The sequence below is a fragment of the Canis lupus genome, chromosome 8 (genome assembly GCF_003254725.2).
Source record: "Canis lupus dingo isolate Sandy chromosome 8, ASM325472v2, whole genome shotgun sequence".
In the NCBI taxonomy this organism is placed as follows: domain Eukaryota; kingdom Metazoa; phylum Chordata; class Mammalia; order Carnivora; family Canidae; genus Canis; species Canis lupus.
The window spans coordinates 22,099,014-22,122,125 of NC_064250.1; the positions used below are offsets into that span (position 1 = coordinate 22,099,014).

Consider the following 23,112-nt stretch of genomic DNA (forward strand, 5'->3'; position numbering starts at 1 on the left):
TATCCATTGACTAATATTCACATTCAACACGAATGCATTCAGATGCTCCTACTCCAGTCTCGAGTTTTAATTTCTTCCCAATCAATTCTCTTCCTTATAAGAGACTTGGCAAGATTGCAACTTATGTTTTAATTCTGCAACCTGTACAATTAAATTTTGTAGTTTATTTTTAGGAGCTCTAAGAAATAAAATGTTCTTCTAAAAAGTTCTCTGATTCTCTGATAATGACTTTGGCTGAGAGCTTAAAGATCTGAGTTTGAATTTCTTCCATGAATACTCTTGTGTATTCAAAGGAAGCCACCTCGTGCTACACTGCTTATAGTCACATTACTGCCATACTAGTCATAACTACCAATGCACTTGACTATCAGGTACTTTAATCAATAACAGCAGAAATTTTTATTAGTCCTGATAACATTCCATACCATGGATTACTAACCTCCCACTATACATTTATACAGAACTCATCACTTTATTTAGGCTCAAGTACAACCAAGTCAGTCATCAGCTCCCATCTTTGAGATCTTTTTTTCCTGAGATGATTCCTCATACCAATTCTGTATTGGTTAGGAGACAGAAGACAGAAGACAGAAGACAGAAACTACACCAATGATTAGAGCAGAAAAATTAATATAAAGAAGTGTTAGCTCTGTATTAGAAAATTAAAAACACAAAAAGAGAATACCTATGAATCATGGAAATAGTAATTACAAGGAGCAGTTTACAACTCTCAACAGCTAGGGAACAAAGGGAAGAGATAATAATGACTAAAACTTAGATGCCTGGAGAAGGGACCCAAGGGCCTGAAACTCATGATTTCTGAGAAGGGGGCACTGGTGCTGTTATCTCTGAGTAGTCATGATGGGCTGGTTCTACAGACATTAGAAAAACTGCAATCTGGATCCCCTGCAGCTACAGGAAGAAACTGCTGTTGCTGAAGTCAAACAGCTTTGCTGGGAAGATGCTGACAGGAGCAGGCAGCAGACAGGGAGGAGTCAGTCTCCTACTCTAGCCTTGCAGATTCCCCCTCCTGCCCCTATTTGGCAGATCCTAACAGAGATCCAGCCAGCCTGCAAAGCAGAAAGGTTGTTTGCAGTGTCCCAGCTCCAGCAGAGAGACAGTTGCTAAATAAACACCTAATGTGATGCTCATTCCTTCGTTCGCCAAATATTTTTTAAATTTCTACTATATTTCATACACTTATAAGCACTGAACAAATAAACAAAATCTCTTTCATGGAGATGATGACATTTTGGCAGGGGAAACAGGTAATAAGCAAACAGACAAATAAATGTATAATATTTAGGTGGTATTAAGTGTTTTGAAGAAAAATAAATCACAGTAAAGGAATGGAGAGAAATGGGGCCAGAAGCACTATAGATAGAGACAGTACAGATAAAGCATGAGGGAAGGAGGAGGGAAGCCATACTGCTAGGGTTTGAATGCTAGTTCTGCATCTTACAACTCTACAATCATAGGCAAGTTACTCAAAGTGTCTATATCTCAGTTGTGTCAGGTGTCAAAGGAGATAATGAAGACAATAAAAATACTGACCTCATAGGATTGCTGTAAAGATTAAATAAGTGGTATCTATAACGGGCTTAGAATATACTGTCATATTACTAAAGAGTGGTGCAGTTAATGGCAAAAGCAACAAAAACCCTAGGTTGCAGGTGAAGGGGTTTAAGATAAAATGAGAGAGAGAGAGAGAGAGAGAGAGAGAGAAGGTATGGAAGCAGCCATGAGAAACAAAGAAGACATATCCTCATCTCCAGATGAGTGGTATACAAGGAATAAGGAAGAGAAAACAAGCAGACTTGAGAGACCTAGGAAGGATGCTAAATCTTCAAGAGGAGCTCTGTTGAAGTGAGATTAGCAATCTGAAAGCCACATTCAGAAAGGAGGCTAAGGATTCTGCACTGCGGATGGTAATGGAAGCAATTTAGGCAAAGAGGACACAGAGGTGGGAAAAAGGTATTTACCACTTACCACTTCACCTTTACCGAAAGTGAAAACACTGATTATAATGATCATAGTTTTGTGGTGGTTAGAACCCTAAAAGTGTCGGAGAACAGGACCTCGGCGAGTAAAAGAAACAACAAGAACAGGAATAGGCATAAATGGCATCAGCTCTATGTGTATGACAAGAGCTGATGATTCCTGCCACGCAGTCCGTGCTGAAAACAGCACGACCTGAAAACAACAATGACGGTAGATAAGATAGCCAGGCCCGAGGTCGGTTCTCCCAACCCCCGCAGTCCCCTAGTTAATGCTCCTCTGGAACCCGGGAAGTTGGTCACGTTTGCAGTCCCTGGCTGCTGACTCAGGGGATTGGTTTCTTGAGTTGTTTTCCTTCCTTGCTTCCGCATTCTTTACATCTATGATAATAAAATCAAGAGTCCACTGGACTCAGGTGCTTCACCTGCGAGCCTGCACTCGCAGGCAGTGCCTGCCATGCAGCCCCTTTGGGTGTCTCTTTGTTCCAAAGTATTGGACTCTCAGTAATCATTTCGTCTCTCATCGGAACACACAAGGCGGCATAAAACACTTATTATAAGCAATAATAAATATTTCTATAACACTTTACAGTTTACAAAATACTCTTACATCCACTCATTTATTGCTCATAATAAAACTATGAAAGTGGCAGACAACAGACATTCACAATGAGAGTGAAGACATGAGCAAACCTAGTAGTAGTACAATAACTCCCAAATATTTAACCATACAAATTAACTCAGCAGATGGTGTGGATTCCTGATGGCCCAATCATGAGGCTGCTTCATAGAGATTGTCATATTGGAAAATGGCCCCCAAAATGTGGGCATTCTTCACACCTGTCAACACGCTGAAGCCACAAGGTGACTCAGGCCAAGACAGCTTGTTCACTGCCTTCCTACTCAGCTGAAATTCCTCGCATGACTTTGGAGGCTTCTGGGGAATTCTAACAGACTGCTTAGAATTTATGTTAAAAAGCTGAAAATATCTTTTTAAGATAAATGAATCAGAATTCATTTCGTGGGATGACACAGAATCTAAAGAACCTTCCTATACTCTCTTACTTTACTGATTTAAACCAAGGAATAGAGAGAAGTAAAGTGACTTGCTCAAGGGCACACAGTTTCACAGCTAATTAGTGCCAAAGACTAAGTTAGTGGAATTAGGCTAAATTCTGGTTTCCTAGAAACTGGTACAACATTCTTTTTTAGCTCTATATGCTACCCTCTCTTAAATATTATTGGGGGGACTGTATAGGAAAGGCAAATAATCCAAAATCAAAACTGGCATAGGAAAAGAAACTGGTGGAGAGGACATCTTTACAGGAGGCTTTTGACTAAGAGAAGAGACGAAAGTGTCTCATCAGTGTGTACTCATTGTGTAAATTGCACATATATGCTGCATAACCTCAAGTGGTATGACTTAGAAGAATTTAACTTCCATAGCCTCTATTCTACATAGTCCCTGCATTCAAACTAATTTGAAAACACCTTGAAAACAGTGCCTCCATCCTCAAGGTGTCTATAGTCCTTTGATCCAAGGACAAAGCTGGACCCCAATAGTTACTCAGTAACTGCTTTCTATGTAACTGATTATAATGTTTGCCAAAACAGCCATTCTTTGAATACAGAAATTATTTTAAAACTTTTCTTCTTGGTTTAGCGACATAACATTTAGAGCTCCTCTAAAGGGCTCTACTGATGTCTTGATTTTCCTACTCAATTTCAACCCTCAAGTGGTGTGCTATTTTATTTAGAAAATATTTCTGTTTTCTTCTGTCATTTTTCAACACAACTCACAAATCAACATTGTGATTTAGATTAATATAAAGTAACATGTTTTAAGTTATAATGCTTTGTTTCACAGAAGACTTAAGCAAACAAAGGTTATTCTACATAAATGGCACATAAGGCAATTTATCGGACTTCAAACGCAAGAAAGGGAAGGGAATATGTGCAAAGAATTACATATACATGGAGCACTTCTGGTTTCTATGGTAACCAACATAAAGAATACCTTTTTGGAAAATGGACAAGCAAAGTCAGTGAGATGTAAATTTATGAGCACAAAAACCAAAGAACCAATCCAATCCTATGGTATGTAAAGAAGTCCACAGTTTTCCCCTAAATAGAATTGCAAATTTTAAAAAATAGTCCTATTGCTAACATAACCTATACATATTTTTTTCTTAATTCATTGTTTTGCCTTGTGGATATTTGTCTATTACACAAACATTTACTAATAATTAGAAATGGCTTTTTCATTGTTTACTGAATTAGTGATTACTAGTATAGTAGGGAAGCCGGTGAGGTCATGATTCTCCAACCATCCCTTCTCATCAGGGTGTGGTAAGCTGACTCCAAAGATCAGGACACCCAACAAGAATGACTTATTTGAAATTAATCAAAATATCAATAATGAATTTTGTATAAAAAGGGAGACACATGTATATCATTTCCTGTTCTATTATTCAGACAAGTAAACAAATTCCCATTCTATAAAGAGTACATATACTAAATATATATTTTTTGTTTTATAGATGGGGAAATAGAGAGGAATGTATGAAACTCCTGTGGAGAACAAAAGCAAAAGGAAATGTAGATAAAATTAAATTTCTTTATAACCTGTAGCAGATTGAAAAATACATGAGGCAGGCAGAGTATGACATTCCTCCAGGAACTCCCAAATGTCTTAATGTTAATGCCTTGCTACAGGGAAAAACACCCTTAGATTGAAGATAGCCAGACCTTCAGGATCCTATGAGTGTTATTTAACATATGAAAATCCTTTTGGAAACTTCCCTTGTCTTTACCTCCCTAAACTGAAAGTATAAAATCAGCTGCTCTCCACAATCCCAGGGCAGCCCTTTCTGTCCACAGATCCTGTCCCTGTGCTATAATAAAATCACCTTTTTGTCTTAAGAATTCTTTCTTGGCCATTGGCTCTGAACCCCAACATTTCCACATCAAAACTATTTTCAAGAAAACATAAAAACCAATGTCCCAGCACCCTGTTGCTTTTCTGACTAGTGTATGCTTAACCTACTCAATATAATAAAGATGGTCAAAGATTATATAATGTATAACCATTTAAGCATATATCAATTTTACCCCCAGAGTGAAAAATGGCTAAAATAAGACATTTATCTGAAGAAGAATCATCTTGTAATCACATAAGAGTTACACTAATGAAGAAAGTTGAACAATGATTTCAACATTTCATATAAAATTATAATGAATAGGAGAAAATTTCACAGTGCACATTAGAAAATACTTTTACTTAATACCGTATCATTAATATCATAGAGATGTCTAAAAATCAATCTGCCAATGCCTTTGAGTGTATTTAATTTGTATTTCAACATGCTAGTTCTCTTACTCCATGTGTTATTCCAATGCTTTAAAAAGAAAGGGCTGTCTCTAAATACTGCGCATCTGGGTATCACACCAGCTTGATGAACTAATGCTGCTGCTACCTGCGGTCTCATTGTAAAATCAGATCTGACATCATTCACAAGGCCTTGGCTTTCCAAAGAAGTTTTCAAAATCTACTTTCTAATGTCTATTGCTTTGTTTGGAAATATTCTACATTTGAAATTCCTAGTTTTCCAAAACAGTATTAGTGGGAAATTATCAATGATGCTCTGAAAGTCTAACATGAACTATATTTAGGATAATTTCCAATATATGTGAGGCAATACTCTTGAAATTGCCTTTCATGAAGTATTTTCCTGATCCCTGAGCCTTTTTCTACTGCCCAGAAAACTTATAAAATGTTATGATTAAACTTCATACAACTTAAAAATATGGATACTAAAAAAACAATAATCATGAATGCATGTAAAATATGAAAATTTACCTTTTTCTTCAACAAATATAAAATATACCAGAAAGAAAATTTTCTTGAATTACACGATCATCTAAAATTTTAGTGTTTTAAAGATGAAGTTACTTGCTTTGTTGTATTATGGAAGAGTACAGATGTTTCTGGGAAGTACCAGAAGCCCTATCCACATTGAGCAGCTATAAAATCCACCTGTCCTTCTCCCTCTATACAATACTGGCTTCCAGACAAAGAAGACTAACTTCGTCTCTGCAATCTGCCTTCCAGACAAACTAATAGACTCAAATCAAGGCCCACCCACATATAAAGATAATTTGCCTAAAACTGGGTATCGTGAAATGTTTAAAGTGCTTTTGCAATATTCACTATGTTAGAGCAATGTACTCAAAGTATACAAAAAGAATATTTTTGCTGTGCTGTTTTCTTCTTAAACTTAGGACACAGAGCTGAAAAGTAATGAATATTTCAGTGAAGCAAACTTCCTCAATTCAAAGACTCCATTAATCTTGATCTTGTCCTTCCAGATAGGCATGGATAGTAGTACAAAAGACTTTATGGAGATTAATTTTGGTTTGAAAATCATGACCACTTTGTCACTATACAACCTATCAGTTTTCCTGAAGGACTATTAATATAGTTCTTTCCTTTTTTGTTAGTTGTTAGTATAAGCCTGTGCACTGGGCTTAAGTGGAGACTTTAGAGATGACTTTCAGTTCTGCTACACTTACATATTGACACTTTTTGGTGTTCATTCCTCTCCTCAGATCCATATTTCCATCTGGTATCATTGTCCTTCCACCTGAAGGATTCTTTTAATGTTTCTTATCATTTTTATGTGGTCATGATGAATTCTTTGCTCTTTGCTGCTATCTGGACACCTCTCTAGGCAGTATACAGAGACAATTACAGAGCTCACCTGGTATGTTTCCCTTCTCTCAGGAATCATTGTCCTATGTCGTTTACTGTTCAATGTCTGAAAACACTTGTTTTATGGATTCCATCTTTTTTTTGTTGTTGTTATATTGAGAAGGTAAATGTGCTCGCTGATACTCTGTCATGGTAAAGCAGAAGTCTTACTCCTTTAGAGATGAAAAACAATCAACTTTCAATGAAATCTATATCATGGAATATGTTAGTTGTTTCCTTCTTTATTTTTAGTGCCTTCTCTGCTTTATCAAAGATGTATAAAAGTAAATGCAACAGGGTGTGAAAAAAGAACTTGGGCTGAGTCAACAAGATACCATACATAACACATCCTAAAGGAGGTGATAGAACATACGTACGCCTTGCAAAATTTCACAGCCCTCAAACCCCTCACTCAAATTGAGGGTATAAAAGGATCTGGAGTTGAAGGATAGGGAAGAAAGTATTTCTTTAAAGAGACCTGGAACTGTGTGGTGAATTTCACTCACTGCAAGGAGGAAATGCACTTCCACCTCAGGGAAAGGGATTTCAGTGAGTTAACTCAGAGGACTAAATACATGGCTTCTGTAATTGAAGACCCAGTGGTCTGATGCCTACTCACACCTGTGCAATCTAAAGCATTATTTCCTCTGGCTAGCTGTTCCCAATGGTAGAACAAGGAAGTAAATCCTGAGTTGCTAATGATTTGCACTTCAAGAACAAGGGGAAAAGAGCTGCTTTACTTGGAGGGTAAAATAGATCATAGCAGAAAGAATCTAAAAATACTGCTATATTACTTGGGGCTGAAAAAGAAGCAAATGATCAGGTGAGAATTACATGCTTATTCTCTTTAAAGAGATTTGTCTTAGTGAGATATCCCTAGTACCCTAAAATAGACTCACTTTTAAACATCTGTTGAACCCAAAAGAGAACCAGACCAGGAAGACAATATCAATCAAAAAAGAATCCACTTACTCTTCTCCTACTTCCACCCTCCCTCAAGGGCCATAGATAGTATTAGTAAAATGAGGAAGGAGTAGAAATGCTAATTAAAGAAACGTCAATCTTAAAGCAAGTTTGAGTATTTGATTATTAGGAAGAATAGACAAGCTTGATTGTTAAATTGTGGCATTTAGTGAGTGTTGAAACATTTTTATTAGCCGAGAGAGACCAGAGAAGTCAAAATATCTGCCCAAGGAGCAGGAGCAGGGGAAGAATGAACTCCATAGTTTAGATTTAAAGGACAATCAAAAAAAATAAATAAATAAATAAAGGACAATCAAGTCAAGAGGAGTCAAAAATAAGGTGGCCTGGTGATTCACTTCCACAGATTGTTCTTGTTCAACATAAAGATTATACAAGAACCTATGAAAGATAAACAAAACCACAAGTGAAGTAGTGAGAGGTATATGAAGCTAAATCAGAATTCTACTATACAGAAACACATCAAAATGATTAAGAGTAATATTTACAAGCTTACATAAATACATAGAATAACTAGTTTTCCCAAGAATATAATTGAAATGAAAATAAAAGTTTATTATAAGTTTATTTTAAAGCTCTTCATTGTGTCCTTTCAAGTTCTTGCTTAATTTTAGCAACTCTTTTCCTTTCAGTGTAAACATTTTGATTTCAGCAACATTTTATAATCTATCTAACATATAAAATCACAATGCAATGCCTGACTAAATTTGATTTTCAAAAGTTTTTGTGTTCATTAAAGACAAGAAAATGCACTGGAAAGAGATCTGGAATTATCACATTATGTATTACCGCCATTTATTTGTGGAAATGGAGCATGAAATAAACTATTTAGTTCATTAGCTCAAGTAGGAGAGCATTGTTCAAGCATGTTGTCCATTAATCACTGATAACCAGTGTTTAGCACACAGACATGCATGACTGCTAACATGACTAAATAATGTAGAATCTTCTTCACAAAAATCATAATGTGTGCACTCTTTATGTGTGAATTATCACAGTACCCTTGGCAGAGCCCCTGGGAAGAGCTTGAAATGGAGATTAATTAAACAGTAAATTTTTACATGTTTTTAGAAAACAGATTTTGAATGTTCAAATATTCTCCATATGCCCCTCTTATATTATCTCAAATGAAATTTGTCAAGACATCAGTGCAACCAGTTAAAGCTCTCCTTTCTGAAACTAATGTCTACTCCCTGTACTTGATAACATCTTATAACAAATTATTGATTTCGTGTCAAGAAGCATCTCCTGATGAACACTGCCAGACACTCTCAATAATAGTGAAAGGGAGGAAATCTCACACAGGATATGTTTAAATCATTTTCCTCAGTATTGAAATACTAAAAGTAGGCTGATTATACTTTAAAGGTAGAACAGTGCATAATGTTTTGTCCCTTAAGGTTACCAATAAGACAACTAAAATACTAACTCTGTCACTTCCCAAATATACTTCCCAAATTTAATAGCAAAAGTTTAAATTAAAAAAAGAATTAGCAGCATTATTCAAAATAGTGATGTCAAATGTTCTTGTGACACCTTAATAAAATATTACAGTCACACAAAGGAGTACATAGAGCAATGAAAATAAACACTCTGCACTTCAACAATATAGATAAATCTCAGAACATGGTAACCAAAAGAAGCACACTCGTGTGTATATATGTTTATCATATATAAAGATATATAATATACATATATCATATATAATTTATGATATGTAATATATATCATATCTATGAAATATACATATGTAATTAAACTTATATAAAGTACAAAAACGGAACAAAAGTAAAATGCTGTTAGTAAAACTACAGTGCTATCAGAAGTCAGGATGTGGTTTCCTTTGGTGCAGTCAATGATGATAGCAATAATTAACTAACATGAGAAAGTTTTCTGGGGTACTGGTAAAAATCTGTTTCTTGAGTTGGATGCTGTTTGAATGGATATCTTGAGTTTGTGAAAATTCGATGAGCTGTATACTTATGATATGTGCTGTTTTCTATATCTATATTATACCTTAATAAAATATTAAAGATAATCTTACTTGGTTGTAGAATAGAACATATATCTATATATACTTTCCTGTTGATAGCCAAAGAATCTAGGTGAAGATGGATTGGGATGCAAGTGCCATACAGCAGAGGACAACAGCAAGTACAGAATGAGGACATTGAGCTGAGGGCAGGCAGCAGCAAGAGACCCATGCCATCTAAGGGCAGCACTCAAAGCAGAGATAAAGCTAAGAATACATCAAAACAGGTATAAAAAAGAAAGAATGAACAATTGTCATTAATGGAATGAGATAATGCTGTTACTAAAATTTACTTTCTGAAAGTTAGGAAATTCTTGTTATTAAGTACTGACATTTCAAAGAGGCATATTTCCCAGATTTCTTCAATAAGAGCTAAAGGCACAAGAAATGTGATATCAAAAGAAGGCAAATTAAAAAGTGATGTCATCAAAATGGCAAAATAGGAGTTTTATGTAATCTTCTCTATAAAGAACACTGATTTTGACAATTACCTATAGATAGGAATGCCTTTGTGAAAGTCCAATAGTCAAGTGGAGAAGTTCCAGCACACCATTATTAGACACATTGAAGAGGTAAATAAAGATTGAAGGATTTGACTCCTTCAAATACGAAGAAAGCAATACAAGATTTCAAACAACATGAAAAATCAAAGAAACATGATACCACCAAAGGAACATAATAATTTTCTAGGAATCAACCTCAAATAAATGGAGATCTGTGATTTTCCAGATAAAGAATTCAAAACAGTTGTTTTAAGGAAGCTTAGTGAGCTACAAGAAAACACAGAAAACAAATAAACTACATTTTTAAATTCCATGAATTAAAGGAGAAATTTAACAGAGAGATAAAAATAATTAAAAAAGAAAAAAATACTGGAGCTGAAGAATACAATGTAAAAATGAACAACTAAAAGTATCAATGATAGACTTCAATTAAGCAGAAAAGAAAGAATCTGTGAGGTAGAAAACAGTTCATTTGAAATTATCCAGTCAGAAGAGAACAAACTAAAAAGAACTTCAAAATAGTGAAGAAAGTCTATGTGAGGAAGGACAATCATTAAATGGTTTCACTCATATGGAGAATATAAGAAATAGTGAAAGGGGTTATAGGGGAAAGGAGGGAAAATGAGTGGGAAATATCAGTGAGGGTGACAAAACATGAGAGACACCTAACTCTGGGAAATGAACAAGGGGTAGTGGAAGGGGAGGCAGGTGGGGGGATGGGGTGACTGGGTGACAGGCACTGAGGAGGGCACTTGATGGGATGAGCACTGGGTGTTATACTATATGTTGATATATATATATAACTTTAAAAGAGTGAAGAAAATCTATGTGCTCTTGGATACTATTAATAGAAATAGTATATGAATTCTTGGAGCCTGAGAAGGAGGAGAGAGGGAGAAAGGGGCAGAAAGCTTATTTAAAGAAATAATGGCTGAGAACTTTCCAATTCTGGAGATTTGTGTGGAGGCCAAGAAAAATTAAGGCCATCCCACCTAAAGTTTAGCATTAGCACAAGTACAGCCATCTTAGGCCCCTGTGAATAAGAGCTGAACTTTACCGGAAAAACTGCAGTGTCCTCAATGTCCTCAGAAAGACAACAGAGCTGAGAATTGCCCTCGGCAGAGAATCCCATATCAGAAAGACAACAGAGCCCACGCCTGTGGTAGAAAGTCCCATATTAGAATGAGAGCAGAGCTCAATACCATTGAAAGCCCCACATCAGAATGTAAACAGAACTTGAGAAATTCCTCCACCCCTCCTGAAAATCCTCTAGACCAGCCTATAAAAAACCCAGCTGTAACCCACTTCGGGGTCCAAGTCCCTGCTCCACTGTGTCGGGTATACTTGGACCCAAGCTCGAGCTTGTAAATAAACCCTTGTGTGCTTGCATGAGTGTCGGCTGCTTGGTGGTTTTTCCGATTCGCAATCTTGGACACAAGAATTTGGATATCCAAATTCATGAAGCTCATAGATCACAGAACAAACTCAACTTAGAGAATTTCTGTAAGACATATTATAATAAAACTATCTAAAATCACAAAGATAGAATTTCAAAATTCTGTTCAAAGATAGATTTCTCAACAGAAACTTTGCAAGACAGGATAGAGTGGGAAGATATATTGACAGCACTAAAAGAAAAGGAAAGCAAAACAAAACACAACCTGCCGACTAAGAATAGCTTACCTAGCAAAGTTGTCTTTCATTAATGAAGTGGAGATAAAGACTTCACCAAACAAAAGCTGTTGAGTTAGTCACCACTGGACCTGCCTTATAAGAAATGCTGGAAAGAGTTCTTCAAGCTAAAATAAAAGGATACTAATTAGTAACATAAAAATATATGACAATATATGACACACTGATGAAGATAAGCATATAGTCAAATTCAGAATGCTCAAATGTGTGATATGGTGGTGTGCTAATCACTTATTGGTAGTATAAATGTTAAAGGACCAAAAATTAAAAATAACTATAGCTACAATAATTTAATAATATAACAATATAAAAAGGTGTAACTTGTGACATCAAAACATAAAATGTGTAGTAGTAGGAGTAGAGCTTTTATATGCAATCTACATTAAGTTGTTATTAGCTTATAATGCTTTATGTAAGCCTTACAGTAACCAAAAATCAAAACAGTAGATACATAAAAGAGAAAAAGAATCAAAGCATACCACTACAGAAAATCATAAATTCACAAATGAAGATAGCAAGAATGAAGGGAACAAGGAAACTAAAAACACCAGAAAACAATGAGATGACATCAGTAAGACCCTGCCTATCAATAATTACTTTAAATGTAAATAGATTAAATTGTCAAATCAAAAGGCAAAGAGTGCTTATTGAACGGATTCAAAACAAACAAGATCCTACTATATGCTAACTGTAAGAGAGTCATTTCACTTGATGAACACTGATAAGCTAAAGGGAAGGATGAGAAAGATATTCCATGGCAACAGAAAGCAAAAGAGAGAGGTAGCTATATTTATATCAGACAAAATAGATTTTTAAGTCAAAAACTCTGAGACAAAGAAAGTCATTATATAATGATAAAGGAGTCAATTCATTAAAAGAATATAACAATTATAAATATATATGAACCTAAAATCAAGGTGCCTAAATATATTACACAAATACTAACAAATCTGAAAAGAGGAAAAGGCAATACAATAATAGTGGGGAACTTCAATATCCCACTTTCAACAATGGCTACATCATCAAGACAGAAAACCAATAAGGAAACACTAGGCTTGAAGTAGCTTGAGAGCAAATGAACCTAGCAGATACAGAACATTCCATTCAACAGCAGCACAATACACTACACATTCTTCTCAAGTCACATGGAGCACTCTCTAGGATACATCATATGTTAGGTCATGAAACATGTCTTGGTAAATTGAAGAAGACTAAAATCATATCAAGTGTCTTTTCAGATCATAAGGTTATGAAACCAGAAACAATAGAAAGAAAATTAGAAAATTCAAAAATGCAGATTTAAACAACAGTAGGTCAAAGAGTGAAATCAAATCCTTATCTCACACCATTCACAACAATTAACTCAAAATGGATTAAAGACTTCAATATAAGACTTGAAACTGTAAAATTCCTAGAAGAAAAGATAGGGGAAAATGTCCTTGACACTGGTCTTGGCAACAACTGACAAAGACTATCTTCTTGACTGAATTTTATTTATTCTTTTAAAGTTTTTTTTTTTTATTTATTTTTTCTAATGAAAGACACAGAGAGAGAGAGAGAGAGAGAGGCAGAAACACAGGCAGAGGGAGAAGTAGGCTCCATGCAGGATGCCTGATTTGGGACTGACCCTGGTACCCCAGGATCATGCCCTGAGCCATGCCCTGAGTCAAAGGCAGACACTCAACTGCTGAGCCACCCAGGCATCCCTCCTTGACTGAATTTTAATCAGGCTTCTCTAAATCTTCTTGCCTATGCTTTGACATTGGCCTCTGTCCTGTTCTAAAGAATCCTGCTAAATTAGTTTGGCAAGAATCTCCCAACTCTGATATCTGGTCACCCTTGATATCTGATCTCTCACCTTTGATGTATAATTCCTTGGCCTACTCCTATAAAGAACCATGTTAGGCCAATTTAGCAAGAATCCTACTTAATGCCTCTTATTAGTAATTTCCCAACCACTGATACTCTTACTCTGCTCTTTGACTATAAGTCACCAGCTGCATTTGCTGTATTCAGACATGAATCCAATCTCTCTTCCCTATTGCTGTAGTCATAATCCCCATTGCCATAGTCTTTCATAAATTCTTCCTTACCATTTTTAACACGTCAGAAAAAATTTCTTTAACACAATCACCCCATGAAGTACCCCCATTTTTATGAGAGAAAACTGAGACTCGGGGTTCAAATAAAAATTTCAAGTACACTCAGTAAGAACCAAAATTTGAAAGCAGGCACTGAGACTTCAGAGGCTGAGCTTAGCCATTGTCCTCTACAGAAAAATGCTATTTAGCTTCAAATTGTGTTTCAACCACAAAGAAGGTGGTTGATGTTAGACCAGGCTTTCATGGCTTATGAAGACATAGGTTAGATTAGATCTATGTTTCTTTAGAGAAACAAATTAGTTAATTATCCTCAGACAATCTCTTTTAAAGGGAATGATGCTACATGAACTTCAATGGAAATAGAATTTAGTGTCATGAAAACTTAGCAAGTGAGAATAAAGTGGGGGGGGGGTGTTATTTTAACAATACCCACAGGTAGTAAAACCTTCGAGTTCACTGGCTTTTTGTTGACATATGTAGATTTTGCTGGTGAGAATTTTAATGAAAGAAAATATATTAGCTTCTACCCATAGGCCAGTGAAACTCACATTACAGACCACTTTTGTTACATATCAGAAATCCTTTTATTAGATATAATGCAGTTCTCTCACTCTCTGTGCAAGGCAACCTGACAGGTTAAAATAATTTCATGTTTATGAAGGTCATGCTTCAGGTTGGAGCAATAGGTTTCAGAGTTCAGCTATCCACAAGAAGAAGAGGAAGAATTTTATTCCTACTTAAGCAGTCAACCACTATCAAAACTGGAAGCAGCATCAGCAGGATAAGAACACAGTTGCTATAGTATCAGCTGTAAAGAAAATGGGCCACCTGATGGGGAGTTCTGAGGCAGAGAGAGAAAAAGAGGGAGAGTAGCAATGGAGTGGAGAAAAATCAATGTTTTGGGCCACTACTGTCAGTGCACAAGCCAAGTTCAAGGTCTGAAGACTCCCCAGGAGGCTGACTGAGCTCAGGGCATTTGTCAGCACTCCACTTCATGCTCTCTTCCTTTGCCCCTTCCTATAGCATTGGAGCATGGGCAGCATATGATCAGGCCAGCCACAGCCAAATGGACAAGGACCACACCCTAGGACAGTGGCTCTCAAAGTATGGTTCCAACACTTTCAGCTTTTCAGCTTCAGCATCCTCTGGAAAATTGCTAGAGATGCGAATTCTCAGGACCCACCACCCACCTGAATCAGAAACTCTGGAAATGGAGCCCAACATAACTTCTAATGTATAATCAAGTTTTCCAACCTCTGGTCCAAGGGAATAAAATAGCAATTTGACAAAAAGCATCAATGCCCATGAATGACCTCAGAGAACAGAGCCCATACCTACCCTGGACTGGCCACATATTTGTGGACTGTTGCATATTTTGAAGTATCTTCTAGCAACTTACTTTGTATGCTAATTAATACAGAGACTATGTCAAAGTTTTTAGCACAACTGCAGCCAACAAATCAAAGAGACTTTGGGAATTTTGGCAAGTAAGCTTCTATCTAGTCCCAAATAGAGCTCCATGTCCATTCCAATTTTTGCTCTATCCCCTTTGAGACAGATATGGAGAATTCTTCATCATCTTAAGAATAATCCTTGGCATTGTTTCCAACACCTCATATCTACTGCATCCCAAAATGAGTGAGATAAGAACAAAGGCATCCTGGATGATGAATTCTGTAATAGTCTCAGCCACCATGCCCAGACACATTTTCTCCGATGAATAAGTCAAAACTGATTCATCTCAATGTCTACAGATTCCTAGACAGAAAATCTTGGCCTCTACCAAGAGTTGCAACCTCAGGCAAACTATATCACCCATCTTTGAAACACCAAAGAACCACAATTAGTTCCTCTTTGATGCAGTGATGGTTCAGTTCCAAATCTCTCAGGTAAACTAAACACAACCTGAAGACTAATCTCTGTACCACCTGTAAGCCATGTGGACAGTATACCAGGATCTGTGCTCTGTTACTCCTCCTTTCAATAAATATTTATAGAGATCTACTATATAACAGGTACTATGCCAAGCACAGGGAATGTATCATCTTCCTCTCAATAAGTTCACAACATAGAGAGGAAGACACCAAATGAAGTATCAGCCAAATAAAAAATATGGTTATAATATAACACAATAATGAGTGGTATATTTGTTTGAAAATGTGCCTTGGGAATAAAGCATAAGGGCAAAATATTAAGACCAGAAGATTAAGTCAGATTTCCCAGAAATAAGACACCAGGGCAGAGTTTGCAAAGGATGATCAGGAGTGAGACAAGTGAAGACAGTAAATAAAGTTCATTGCAGGGACAAAGAAAGCCTGTGTAAAAATCACAAAACAGAACAAATTCAGTAGACTACAAGTGGCTGGAATGATGGACCAATCTGTCACATGAAAGCACAAAAGGACACACAGGGCAGGTAAGTAGGAGCTGATTCTAAAGGTTATTGGGGTGGGGGGCACTTGGCAGGATGAGCACTGGGTGTTATGCTATATGTTGGCAAATTGAACTCCAATAAAAAATAAAAATAATAAATAAATAAATAATAAATAAATAAGGCTATTGTGAAACACACCATAACAATTTAATTTTACTCTGAATATTATGGGGAATATTTAAGATTTTAAGAAGACTGACATCATTATGTTTGAAATAGAGATAAAAATAGAATAGCAGCAATAGAATTCAGAATGGAGGCTACTATATTAAATAGATGAGAAACAAGGTACACCTGAACTAAATAGGGCATAGGAGATGGACAGGAAAGATTAGATTTATGAGATAATAAAAAGGCAAACTCTGTAAGATTGAGTGGCTATGGTGGAAGATATAAGTGTCCAGGCATATGTAACTGATTGGATGGTGGTGCTTTTCACTAAGATAGACTACAGTAGAGGAATAGGTTTAGGGGATTGAAAGAAATTTTGATTAGTTACCATACTATAGCTGATGCATTTGGCAAAATGAGAGAGACTTTTTTCTTCTTTTCTGCAGAGCACCAGTGCCCTCAAAATGCAGAAAGAAGACCTGCTACATCCCTCCCACAGTCAGAGGACCTTAGGCTTAAAAGCACATTGCTATATATTATTGGAAGGAACAGAGGCACCAGACACCAGATCAATTATACATGTATTCTAATATGGGACTCTTCTGCATCTAAAAACACCTTCCCATGTGAAGATTCTAACGCAAGAGTATCAGGAGGAATAGAACCTAGGAGTGATGCATAGGCCAGGCACACAAAAGAATTCAGACACAAAGGAGAAGTGTTAAAATTTCATATCATGGACTCTCTATCAAGGAAAGATCAGTAGAAATTGAGGACTAGTATATGAGATAACAGCCACTCGATATTTTCTCCCATTTGCTGTCAAATAGAGTGCTCATCTCCAAACTGTTCACTGTTGCCAATAAACTTTAGTACTTTCCTTGATTTCTACAAAGATTGTGTTGCAAGTGTAATCACTGCTATTTGAATTACAAATATAGCCATATCTCCAATTAGAATCACCTGCTGGTGATGTTCACATCACAGAAATGGATGGAAAAGCTTGAGAGAGACAAACAGCCAGGTCTACTATACCAGAGTCTAATCCGTAACATTATTTGCAGCCCATCAGGGTAGCTTTTTTATGTTTGGAGGCACCTATCAGTCTGAGATCCACCTGGAAGTAGAAAACATCCTTCCTGTGTATGAAGGAGACCTAAGGGAAAGATATTAGGTATGGTGCAACATCTAACAAGATAAACACTATGGAAAAGTTGCCTGCTCCAACAAAATGTAAGCACAGGGCCCTGTTCAGTGGATGCATGAAACTTGGATCAGGTTTTCCCTTGGGTGTCTTTTTTCCATAGCCTTAAAATTATCCACAAGAAGCAGTAAAGCCATATAAATTAAAGAGTAACAACTCTGGAGCTAGATGACCTGAGTTCATATTCCAGCTCTGCTACTCGGGCAAAATCCTTAAGTTCTTTGTGCCTCATTTTCCTAATTTTTAAAAGATAGAGATGTAAAATTATGCCAGTCCCATGTGCTTGTTGGTTAAATGAGTTAAAATTTGTAAAATGGGGCACCTGGGTGGCCCAGTCAGTTAAGCAGCAGACTGGTGGTTTCAGTGCAGATCATGATCTCATGGGTCCTGAGATCAAGCTCCAAGTCGAGCCTGCATTGAGTCCTACGAACTAAATAGTCCTATGAACTAAAACTAAATTTTTTTAATGCAGATATATTTATTGAAAATAATGCTGGGACACAATGATTCCAAGAGGGTATTTGCAGCAGATTTCATTATAATTACTTAACAACTAGATAATAAAGTTTTTTTTTTTTTTTTTAAACTTACAGAGTCACTAAACAATAGGAAAGGAAAGAGTAGGGCTAATCCAGTAGAGACTGAAGCTGGTATCAATCTTCCCTAAGCGTTTGGTCGGCAGCACCAGATTAATGGATAGTCTGCTTGAGATTCTTTCCTGCCCACTGGTGCACTCACATGTGCTCTCTCTTTTCCTCTCTCTCTCTCCCTTTAAAATAAAGAAATAAATCTTTAAACAAATTATAAAACATAACACTACCAGACCAGATACACAGTGAGGGCTGTTTAAGTAATGCTACTACATACATCTAGAAAAGGGAGTGGGGAATTGGGAAGTCCTGTTTAATGATCAGCAACAACATTGCCACCTAGAGTCCATCCTGAAGCCTTGCCATATCAACATGCCATAGCAGGATCTAGCATTCTTTCACCTAAACCAGCAATAGCAGTACAGCTATCCCAAGGAATGGAGCGGATTCCTAGTGGATGACTAGGCCAAATACATAGTTAATGTACAAAAAAGTTACTTGTGGCGGGGGGGCTCTCATTCTCTATATTCTTGCCAATAACAGTCACTCCTAAACTTCCATCTCTTCCAGGAACCCTCTTTGGGCCCATTTAAAATCCTTAACTCTAGAATCTAAAACTTTTAGTTACCCCACTCTTGAAGGATATATAGCATCCCATAGAAATGTGTGGAGTATTGGAATAAACCAAAGTTCAGACATGGAAACATGAAGGCTCTTTTACTGCCTGCTGAATTTGAAGCCATTGTAGGCCTCTGTCACAATAAATGGTATATGGGAGTTCCCTGCAATTCAGGAATATAATTCTATGCTTGTGATCATTGGCACTTTCTCAAAGACAGCTCACATCTTGGACTTGCTATCAGATATCTGTTCCTATCTGTAGGTGTTTACTCTAACTCTGCTGCCTCTATAAGCTGTATACCCAAATGACTATGGTATGGGCTCTAGATTGTTTTCCATTTGAAAAGTTTCTTTCTTTCTTTTTTCTTTTCTCCCAGTAAAGTTACATTGTTTTTCACCGTGGAAAAGTTCTTTTTCCTTTTCTCCCAGTAAAAGTACATTTTTCCTAATGTCAAATACACATTACCACATCATGGAACACTACCCAAGGTCCTATATCACACATAACTCCTTCTCACTAAGTTGACCATATTTGATGTAATAAGACACATCCTTCCAATAGAGATGTTTCACAGTTCTCATTTGCTCTACCTCCTGCAGCAACAATACTTTAGGGAAATTTTGAGAATCACAACACCAAACTATACTGTGCTCACTTTCTTGATTAGTGAATGATAGAGTGTGAAAATATACTGTTCTGCATGCTCTATATCTTAGAGATGACCCAAGTACCTCTCTGGTGGGAAGCCAATCAGGTCCAAATCATGTCTTCAAGTTAGTGAGGACAATCCCCCAAATTTAAGCTGGCACCACATACTGGAAATAACCAGGCCAAAGAAAATGGAAACATGTTAGAGCTCTCAGACAAGCACTATTAGTTATCATACCAAGGACAGCATCTGCTGGTCTCTAAAATCAGTTTGGTCCCCACACAAAACATTAGCCACTGTTTATCAATATATCTCATTCTACTAATTTTCCATCTATTGTTTTACACACACACACACTCACCTCTATTCAAACAAGTAGAGACAGCTTCACTTTATTCTTATTGTGCCATCACTACCAGATAAGCTGGACCCACTTGCAACCCTCTTGCTATACATAACTCTTCTCTTCAATACTCCCTCCCAGGCCTCTTTTTCCCCCACTTCATTCACTTTATGTCTTGTGTTAACAGAATCCATTCTTCATTTTTTTAAAGGAAGTCAGAATAAATAACTAATTCAGGAAATGTTCCAGGAATATAACTTTTATTTAAGAACAGAATTATCCTTAAAGTTCTTCTGCAGAAAGAGTAGTAGCTTGATAGGAAGGTACTGTCATGGCAGAAAGCACAGACTGTGGAGCCACACTCAGAGATTCAAACTTCAGCTCTGGTACTTTCTATCTTTGCAATCTTGGGAAAAATACCTAATTCCCCTGTGCCTGTCTTCTCATCTATCACATGGGGATATTAATAGGACATGCATCATAGAATTGTTACAAAGGATTAGGGGTCTTGATATATCTAAAGCACTAAAAACTAGGCCTGACACATAGTGAGCATGATATAACTCGCTGTTATTGTCCTTGGAAGCCACTGTGTTATACTGTAGAGAAGATGGGCTCTGGGAACAGATAGACTGGGGTTTGAGTCCTTACTCTGCCTCTCACTAACTGCATGGCCTTGGACAAGTTACATAATAATGGTAATGATATCTGCCTTATAAGATTTTTATGAAGATCAAATTAAAAAACAACAACAACAAATGCATACTTCTCAAAAACTGCTAGCTATTCCTGGTACTAGGAAATTTCCCAAGGTACAAAGAAAATGAGGTCCAAAACAAAAGAATAAATAAATAAAAATGTAAAACTTATGAAACTTGTGCAGTTCTAAGTCTGCAATTACTTAAACTGGGGAGTTAACACCAGGAAAGAAAGCTAGAGATAGCAGGAGAATGGGGCAGGTAGCAATTAATGAGTGCAATGTCACTGTTCCTAAAATCTCAGGCTCTTCTTTGATTGCTTTTAAGTAAATCCAAGCTCTTCCCTGTTCCAGGATTCAAAATTGTCTATTTATCACTATGCACCAAAAATAAAAGTAATTTTGGCTCCCAAATGACAAGTTTAATACAAAGGGTCCTGATTTATTTTAAATGTGGATTTTTAAATTATTCAGTTACTAAAAAAATTCATTTGGATACCATTGTGTAAAATTAAGTTGGATTATCTCAACAACCTCTTTAATTTTATAGAAAATGTAATTAAGAACAAGAGAAATTAAATAATTTACCCAAAGTCACATAACTCCTAAATGGTAGAACTACAGTTAAATTAACCCAGACTTCTGATTCCTAATTCACAGATCTTTCAACTATATATGTTACTGACTTTTCTTCTCTCTTGTCTCTTATTTAATCTTAGACCAGAAAGATGTTTCTTCACTTTTATTGATTCATTTCTTTGGAATGTATGCGTCTCTTTATCCCTGGGAAGGTGAAACTAGCACATACAGAAAGTAGAATTAAATGCAGGAACACAGAAAGTGGCCATGCTTCATTAAGAGCAAATGGAGTAAACCTATGTGTAGCAGAGCAATGATTTGGCCATAGCTATCTGATTTCCCATATTACAGAATCCGTGTTCCTTGCTTGTGTCTCATTAAAAGTTGCTGTTGTTCACTGGGGTAATTTTAAAAGTTCAGAAGACATGGACTAAAGTTATTGCCCTACACATGAGAACTTAATTGCACTTGAGGTTCATTGACCTATTTACTTTCTTCAATACATTTTGTGTCTATGATAATGAGAACTTGAAATAGACCCTAGTCAGTAGGAAAGACAGCATCATCTGCTTTTCAATTAAATTATCCAGCTCAACAATTTCTTATTTACACTAACACTATCACCAGATGGAGGGGAGGACCTATCATATCTATAGTTGACACTTTATTTTCTTTTTCAAATTTTAAGCCCTTACTGATATTCCTCATTTCAATCTGGTGAGGAAAAATGCTCATTTTCTTTTCAAGAAACATAATTTCCTCTTGGTAGGGGTAAAATTAAAAGCCTTACTGAGGCAGACTTCTTTCTAAAATTTGTTTTTGGAACAAACAATCTTAAAAACATTTCATTATGATTCCTTTTCAGAATAACCAAGATGCCTAATATAAAAATTACATTTTATCCATGCTATCAGCAAGGGAAAAAACTATAAATACAATGTTTTATTTTCAAAATATACAGTTCAGAATCGTGCAATGTTTTTTTCTAACAGATACAATGAAATTTTTTTTTTCAGTGTTGAGTTCGTATGGGCAAAAGTAAGAATTCACACAAATTCTCACCAATAGTCCTATCTTTACAACGCTAATATTGCGGGACTTGCTAACTACCAATTGTGTCACAGCACCATCTTGCTCATATTAGGGAGACTTCAAATGGCCTTCATATCACTACTCAAAGATAAATACTAATTAAAGAACTCTAAATTCCAGACCAAAGAGAACTTGCACCTTCTTATTTACTAGAAATTCAAAGAAAAGAGAAATTGAGAAAAGGAAAAATCTGGATCAAGATGGACTCAGGAAAATATCTTCGGTGAGACTCACTTGAGAAAACTCAACCTAGGCTCAGGTGATTTATAAGGCTTATTCTGGACCCCCCACAAGATTTCAAGAGACTCTAAGATCTCAGGTAGTATGGCTTTGATGACAGCTCCAGGAGATTATTATCCCATCCTCACATAGAACACTTAGGTCCATCCAAACAGACCTATCAATGAAGAGGCAGAACAACACATAACTACCAGAATAACTTACAAAAATAAATTTGTAAGGGATAACTTACTTCACAGATAGTCCCATAATTACTTGCAAATATCTCCCTTCTCACACTACTCAACCGAATGCCTAATGTAAGGACTATATCTAAACAAAATTATAAATATGTTCTATACATTCTATTCCTAAAGAGCTCCTGGTGGGTCTTAAGGCTCTCTAGATTTCTTAGGTCAATTCCAAGGTAGATAAGATGAAATACTAAAAATGTTCCTAATCCTATGTGCCTCCAATATAACATTGTATTGGTCATACAAGCTGCCCTAGATTAG

At 36.4% G+C, this 23,112-nt stretch overlaps 1 protein-coding gene and 2 long non-coding RNA genes across 24 annotated transcripts in view; 1 reads left to right on the plus strand and 2 right to left on the minus strand.

Moving 5' to 3' along the window:
- The window catches only part of LOC112657338 (uncharacterized), a 59,753-nt gene extending 42,274 nt beyond the window's left edge, over window positions 1-17,479 (plus strand). Inside the window, exons 4-5 of the long non-coding RNA XR_003134958.3 lie at window positions 9,821-9,987; window positions 17,049-17,479. This is a non-coding gene — a long non-coding RNA (uncharacterized LOC112657338). The remainder of the gene's footprint in view (window positions 1-9,820; window positions 9,988-17,048) is intronic.
- The window catches only part of LOC112657337 (uncharacterized), a 301,844-nt gene that overhangs the window by 187,539 nt on the left and 91,193 nt on the right, over window positions 1-23,112 (minus strand). The gene's annotated exons all lie outside the window — the stretch shown is intronic.
- FSCB (fibrous sheath CABYR binding protein) overlaps window positions 1-23,112 on the minus strand; it is a 220,716-nt gene that overhangs the window by 41,516 nt on the left and 156,088 nt on the right. The window lies entirely within an intron of this gene.